We start from the raw sequence: 7,320 nt of genomic DNA on the forward strand, positions 1-7,320 counted from the left end.
CTCAGTGATTCCAACCCATGTGCCTCCAGCTGTTGCAAGACTACAACTCCCAGCATGTACGGTCTGTCAGTGCACTCTGGCAGTTGTAGTTTTGCAACAGCTGGAGGCACACGGGTTGGAACCACTGAGTTAGAAAACAGACTCTAGCTCAGTGTTTCCCAACCAATGTGCCTACAGCTGTTGCAAAACTACAATTCCCAGCATGCCCGTACAGTCAGGGATGCTGGGCGTGTAGTTCTGCAATATCTGGCCCTTCATATGTTGCAGAACTACAACTCCCAGCATGCCTGGACAGTCTGGGCATGCTAGGAGTTATAGTTATGCAACAACTGGGGAAGAACAGTGGCCTCCAAACTGTAGCCCTCCAGATGTTGCAAAACTACAACTCCAAGCATGCCCCGACTGTCCAGGCATGCTGGGAATTGTAGTTCTGCAACATCTGAAGGGCCAGATATTGCGGAACTACACGCCCAGCATCCCTGACTGTCTGGGCATGCTGGGAGTTGTAGTTTTGCAACATCTGGAGGGCTACAGTTTGGAGACCACCATATAGTGGTCTCCAAACTGTGCCACTTTCGATGTTGCAAAACTACAACTCCCAGCATGCCCAGACAGCCTTTGGCTGTGTGGGCATGCTGGGAGTTGTATTTTTGCAGCTTTTAGAAGGCCACAGTGTTGAACACTTATCGCGATCTTCATTGCAGCCTTCTCAGCCGCACTTTCCGACCCCCGCTCCTCCTGCTCGTGCCGCTGCTCCAGGATGCCGCCTCCGCCGCCTCCTCCGGTCTGGGTAAGCCGGGCCATGTCTCCCACCTCGCCGCCCGTGTTCCCCCCGCTCTGTACCGACTTCGATCGGTGCGCAGAGCGGGCCGAAATGAACTCTAACCCCCCGCCCCCCTCCTGCCATTGGTGGTCAGCCTGACCGACCAATGGCAGGGGATTGGAGGGGGTGGCAACATTGCCACCTCGCTCCTATGCTTTAGGCTGGTCGGAGCGGTCTCTGACAGCTCCGATCAGTCTTATTTTCCGGGAGATCGGGTCACCAGTGACCCGATTTGACCGGATCGCGGCAAATCGCAGGTCTGAATTGACCTGCGATTTGCTGCGATCGCCGATATGGGGGGGGGGGGTGTCTCAGGACCCCCCCTAGGCATTGCCACGGGATGCTTGCTGATAGATATCAAGCAGGCATCCCGGTCCGATCACCGCCCGGCGAGCGGCAGTGATCGGAAATGCCGAGGGCGTATGGATACGCCCTCTGTCCCTTAAGTGACGGGACGCGAGGGCGCATGCATACGCCCTTCGTCCCCAAGGAGTTAAATAGAAATAAAACATATACGTAAAGACCTCCTCATGACCTCGATCGCAGTCATTGGCCGGTAAATTTTGACATGCGAATCACGGCGCTCACGGGCCAGTTTGCTTCCAGGGGCACGGAAGATAAGGATGATGTAAATGTCTCTGAAAATGTCAGAGGGTCAGCCTGTGATTTTTCATGTGACAAATTTAGACACAAAAAAAGTCTAAATGGTTTGATTCCCCTTGGAGAGAGTGTTAGGGGAAAAATATACCCTCTAGCTGTTGCATGACTACAACTTCCAGCATGCCCTTTGGACAGCCAAAGGACATGCTCAGAGTTTTATTAGTCTGCCACCTGCCCCTATACCTGCTGATCAATAATTGTTACTGATCAGCAATAAATGAAATAATAAATGAAATAGAGTAACGCTCCTTTCACATTGCCGTTAGTGCGGTTAGTGCAAGCAACGTATTTTCCTCCCGCTATATTCGGCCACAATAACAGGAGTTCTAACGGACGCTAGTGGAATCCCACTCAAGTGAATGGGATCCTCTTTGCCCGTTATGACTCCCGTTAGGCTCCGTTACAATAACGGACATTAAGGGCAGTTAAAGTGGGGGCAAAAAAAAACTTAATGTCCGTTTGTAACGGAACCACTTACATAGTGTGAAAGAAGCCTAAGGGGGAGATTTATCAAAAACTCTCTGAAGGTAAAGTCGCGGAGTTTACCATAGCAACCAATCAAATCTTTCTTTTTTAATAGGCGTCTGAAAAATGAGTCATCTGATTGGTTGCTATGGGCAACGTTTCCTCTGGACAGGTTTTGATAAATCTCCCCTATAACACTACATTTACACACACCTTTTATACGGTTACTCTCTCCCCACATAAAAAATTAGCCCGTAGGCAGGGGCCCCATCAGGGGGGTACAACCGGTACCCGGCGCCTTTCATTTTTTGTTTTTATGGCTCCAGTGGAGCAGCCGCTATACACAGTTAGCATAATGAAGGTGCAGTTCGCAGGCACGTCCGCTGCGCTATAATCGGCATGCCCCACCATCTCAGAAGCGCTGCCTGCTGGGGAGGAGCTGAAGCGTACCGGATGAATAGGCCTAGACACCTTGGAGAAGAGCCTACCCCTGAGCTGAAGGCACCCGGCCAACCGTGAGGGTACATAGTAGTATAAGCATGGGTGGGGTGGGTTCCAATGGAGTGTTGGTGTAAATACGGAATGACAGTGACAGGCAGCTGGGTCCTGGGGACTGAGGTCTGCAATTATATGGGAGCAACTGTTAGCATGTGGTTATATGGGGGTATAGTTGTCGTAGGGCCCCTCTTTGCAGACAGTTGCTCCCATATAGTTGTAGGTCACAGTCCCCAGGTATGTCGCCATCTGAGAGGGGCCTACAACAACTATATTAACTAAATGAACTAACTCGTATAAATTGGGTGTACCTGTACAGCAGTATTTCCCAACCAGGGTGCCTCCAGCTGTTGCAAAACTACAACTCCCAGCATGCCCAGACTGCCTTTGGAACATGAATATGAACTATATGCCTCTGGAACTTGGAAATGAGAAATGTGGACAGGGCCAGGGAGGAGACAAATGAAAGGGGTGACTGATGGCCATCATGGGAGAGGGGGGGTGGTGATTATGAATTAAGTGTGCCTAACTATGGAAATCAGAGATGTGAATAAGGCAGAGGAAAAAGAAAGGCGTGATGGCCATCATGGAGGGGGGCGGAAATGTGACACGAGGTGGAAGGGGGTGGAAATGTGACACGAGGGGGGGGGGGGCGGAAATGTGACACGAGGGGGGGGGGGGGGGGGCGGAAATGTGACACGAGGGGGGGGGGGGGGGGCGGAAATGTGACATTGTGGAATTGACATAAAAGGGTTGATGTGAAAAGGGGGGCTGCCCGGGCTTGCTGGGAGTTGTAGTTTTGAAACCTCTGGAGGTCCGCAGGTTGAAGACCACTGAGTGCGGATAGTTCACTCGAGTATAAGCCGAGGGGGGTGTTTTCAGCACGAATCGTGCTGAAAAACTCGGCTTATACTTGAGTAAATAAACAGGTAAATGCCAGTGCGTCATCCACAGGTAAATGCCAGTGCGTCATCCACAGGTAAATGCCAGTGCGTCATCCACAGGTAAATGCCAGTGCGTCATCCACAGGTAAATGCCAGTGCGTCATCCACAGGTAAATGCCAGTGCGTCATCCACAGGTAAATGCCAGTGCGTCATCCACAGGTAAATGCCAGTGCGTCATCCACAGGTAAATGCAGTGCGTCATCCACAGGTAAATGCCAGTGCGTCATCCACAGGTAAATGCCAGTGCGTCATCCACAGGTAAATGCCAGTGCGTCATCCACAGGTAAATGCCAGTGCGTCATCCACAGGTAAATGCCAGTGCGTCATCCACAGGTAAATGCCAGTGCGTCATCCACAGGTAAATGCCAGTGCGTCATCCACAGGTAAATGCCAGTGCGTCATCCACAGGTAAATGCCAGTGCGTCATCCACAGGTAAATGCCAGTGCGTCATCCACAGGTAAATGCCAGTGCGTCATACCACAGTAAATGCCAGTGCGTCATCCACTAGGTAAATGCCAGTGCGTCGTCCACAGGTAAATGCCAGTGCGTCGTCCACAGGTAAATGCCAGTGCGTCGTCCACAGGTAAATGCCAGTGCGTCGTCCACAGGTAAATGCCAGTGCGTCGTCCACAGGTAAATGCCAGTGCGTCATCCACAGGTAAATGCCAGTGCGTCATCCACAGGTAAATGCCAGTGCGTCATCCACAGGTAAATGCCAGTGCGTCATCCACAGGTAAATGCCAGTGCGTCATCCACAGGTAAATGCCAGTGCGTCATCCACAGGTAAATGCCAGTGCGTCATCCACAGGTAAATGCCAGTGCGTCATCCACAGGTAAATGCCAGTGCGTCATCCACAGGTAAATGCCAGTGCGTCATCCACAGGTAAATGCCAGTGCGTCATCCACAGGTAAATGCCAGTGCGTCATCCACAGGTAAATGCCAGTGCGTCATCCACAGGTAAATGCCAGTGCGTTCATCCACAGGTAAATGCCAGTGCGTCATCCACAGGTAAATGCCAGTGCGTCATCCACAGGTAAATGCCAGTGCGTCATCCACAGGTAAATGCCAGTGCGTCATCCACAGGTAAATGCCAGTGCGTCATCCACAGGTAAATGCCAGTGCGTCATCCACAGGTAAATGCCAGTGCGTCATCCACAGGTAAATGCCAGTGCGTCATCCACAGGTAAATGCCAGTGCGTCATCCACAGGTAAATGCCAGTGCGTCATCCACAGGTAAATGCCAGTGCGTCATCCACAGGTAAATGCCAGTGCGTCATCCACAGGTAAATGCCAGTGCGTCATCCACAGGTAAATGCCAGTGCGTCATCCACAGGTAAATGCCAGTGCGCCATCCACAGGTAAATGCCAGTGCGCCATCCACAGGTAAATGCCAGTGCGCCATCCACAGGTAAATGCCAGTGCGCCATCCACAGGTAAATGCCAGTGCGCCATCCACAGGTAAATGCCAGTGCGCCATCCACAGGTAAATGCCAGTGCGCCATCCACAGGTAAATGCCAGTGCGCCATCCACAGGTAAATGCCAGTGCGCCATCCACAGGTAAATGCCAGTGCGCCATCCACAGGTAAATGCCAGTGCGCCATCCACAGGTAAATGCCAGTGCGCCATCCACAGGTAAATGCCAGTGCGCCATCCACAGGTAAATGCCAGTGCGCCATCCACAGGTAAATGCCAGTGCGCCATCCACAGGTAAATGCCAGTGCGCCATCCACAGGTAAATGCCAGTGCGCCATCCACAGGTAAATGCCAGTGCGCCATCCACAGGTAAATGCCAGTGCGCCATCCACAGGTAAATGCCAGTGCGCCATCCACAGGTAAATGCCAGTGCGCCATCCACAGGTAAATGCCAGTGCGCCATCCACAGGTAAATGCCAGTGCGCCATCCACAGGTAAATGCCAGTGCGCCATCCACAGGTAAATGCCAGTGCGCCATCCACAGGTAAATGCCAGTGCGCCATCCACAGGTAAATGCCAGTGCGCCATCCACAGGTAAATGCCAGTGCGCCATCCACAGGTAAATGCCAGTGCGCCATCCACAGGTAAATGCCAGTGCGCCATCCACAGGTAAATGCCAGTGCGCCATCCACAGGTAAATGCCAGTGCGCCATCCACAGGTAAATGCCAGTGCGCCATCCACAGGTAAATGCCAGTGCGCCATCCACAGGTAAATGCCAGTGCGCCATCCACAGGTAAATGCCAGTGCGCCATCCACAGGTAAATGCCAGTGCGCCATCCACAGGTAAATGCCAGTGCGCCATCCACAGGTAAATGCCAGTGCGCCATCCACAGGTAAATGCCAGTGCGCCATCCACAGGTAAATGCCAGTGCGCCATCCACAGGTAAATGCCAGTGCGCCATCCACAGGTAAATGCCAGTGCGCCATCCACAGGTAAATGCCAGTGCGCCATCCACAGGTAAATGCCAGTGCGCCATCCACAGGTAAATGCCAGTGCGCCATCCACAGGTAAATGCCAGTGCGCCATCCACAGGTCCCAATTTGTCAGGATGTAATTTTCTCTACATTGTTTGGCAAATTTTACGGAATATAACGTTATCGATAAATAATATTATTCTAAAGTTTTTGTTTTATTAGTTATTTGTATCCTCCCGACCTATGTGGATACTTGCATGCAGAATATTCTCTATAAAAACGTATTGAAACTATAAACAGGGTACCATCCTATGTGTATTCGGCTTAAAAAATGTGGCTCTCAAAATAAATTTCAATCGTGGTTTTGGCGAGATTTGGCTCATTTGGTAAAAAAAAGGTTGCCCACCACTGTACTAAAAGAAAAAAATGGAAAGTGGTCAATAGTCCCATCAGCACAAAAAATGCCCCTCATACATCCATGTATACAGAGAGTTATAGGAGTCAGAAAAGGAGAATTATATAAGCCTATTTGTCTTACAAAAAGTTATCATTTTTTACAAGTAGTAACATAAAACAACCTATAAATTGGGTATTGTATGTACCTTAAATTAGAAATGAATGGAGGGGGCGCGGTGGCCGCATCGGCCATGGCGCACAATTCTCTCCGTGTGCCGAATAACTAGGTGCCGCACCGGAGATCGCATGGGGTCCCGCGATCTAACATCTTAGGTTTGGGGCGGAGTACCCCTTTAAGTGGTTAAGGGTATTAAATTATAAAGGTACATAAAATTACAATGGTACCCAATTGATAGGTTGTTTTATGGTACTATTTGTAAAAAATTATAACTATTTATAAGACAATAAATATCTTCTTCTGACTCCTATAACTTATTTTTCTGTATACAGGGATGTACGAGGGGCATTTTTTGTGCTGATGGGACTTTTTGACACCATTATATTAACCCCTTTAAGGAATTTTTTTTTTTTTTTTTTAAGGAATTTTCATTTTTCCTTCTTGCCTTCTAAAAGCCATAACACGTTACATTTTCCACTTATAGACCCATATGGGGCTTTTTTGTGCCACCAATTGTACTTTGTAATGAAATCTGTAATTTGGAGTCTATGGAAAAAAAATGTGGGGTAAAATTGAATAAAAAACACAATTTTGCAACTTTTGGGGTTCATACGATTAAAATGGTAATTAATTCATACTAAAGTTTTACTTCATGGTTCAAAAAAATATATATAGTTCCTAGAGTTGGGGAGGACTTGGGTGTGGAGTAGAGACTGGCCCTAGTGGGGGGAATCAGAGGTGGGCCCCTGGGGTGGGAGGGGCCTAGGCCTTGATCAGTGTAAGGGGCCCCCAAATTTCTGACAGCAGCCCTGAGCATAGGGCACTGTTATCCAAACAGGGAGCCTCCAGCTGTTGCAAAACTATAACTCCCAGCATGGCCAGAAAGCCTTTGATGGTCCAGGCATGCTGGGAGTTGTAGTTTAGCAAAAGCTGGATTCTCCCTCTTTGGGTACCACCACCCTATGG

Source organism: Hyla sarda, chromosome 1 (genome assembly GCF_029499605.1).
Source record: "Hyla sarda isolate aHylSar1 chromosome 1, aHylSar1.hap1, whole genome shotgun sequence".
Taxonomy (NCBI): domain Eukaryota; kingdom Metazoa; phylum Chordata; class Amphibia; order Anura; family Hylidae; genus Hyla; species Hyla sarda.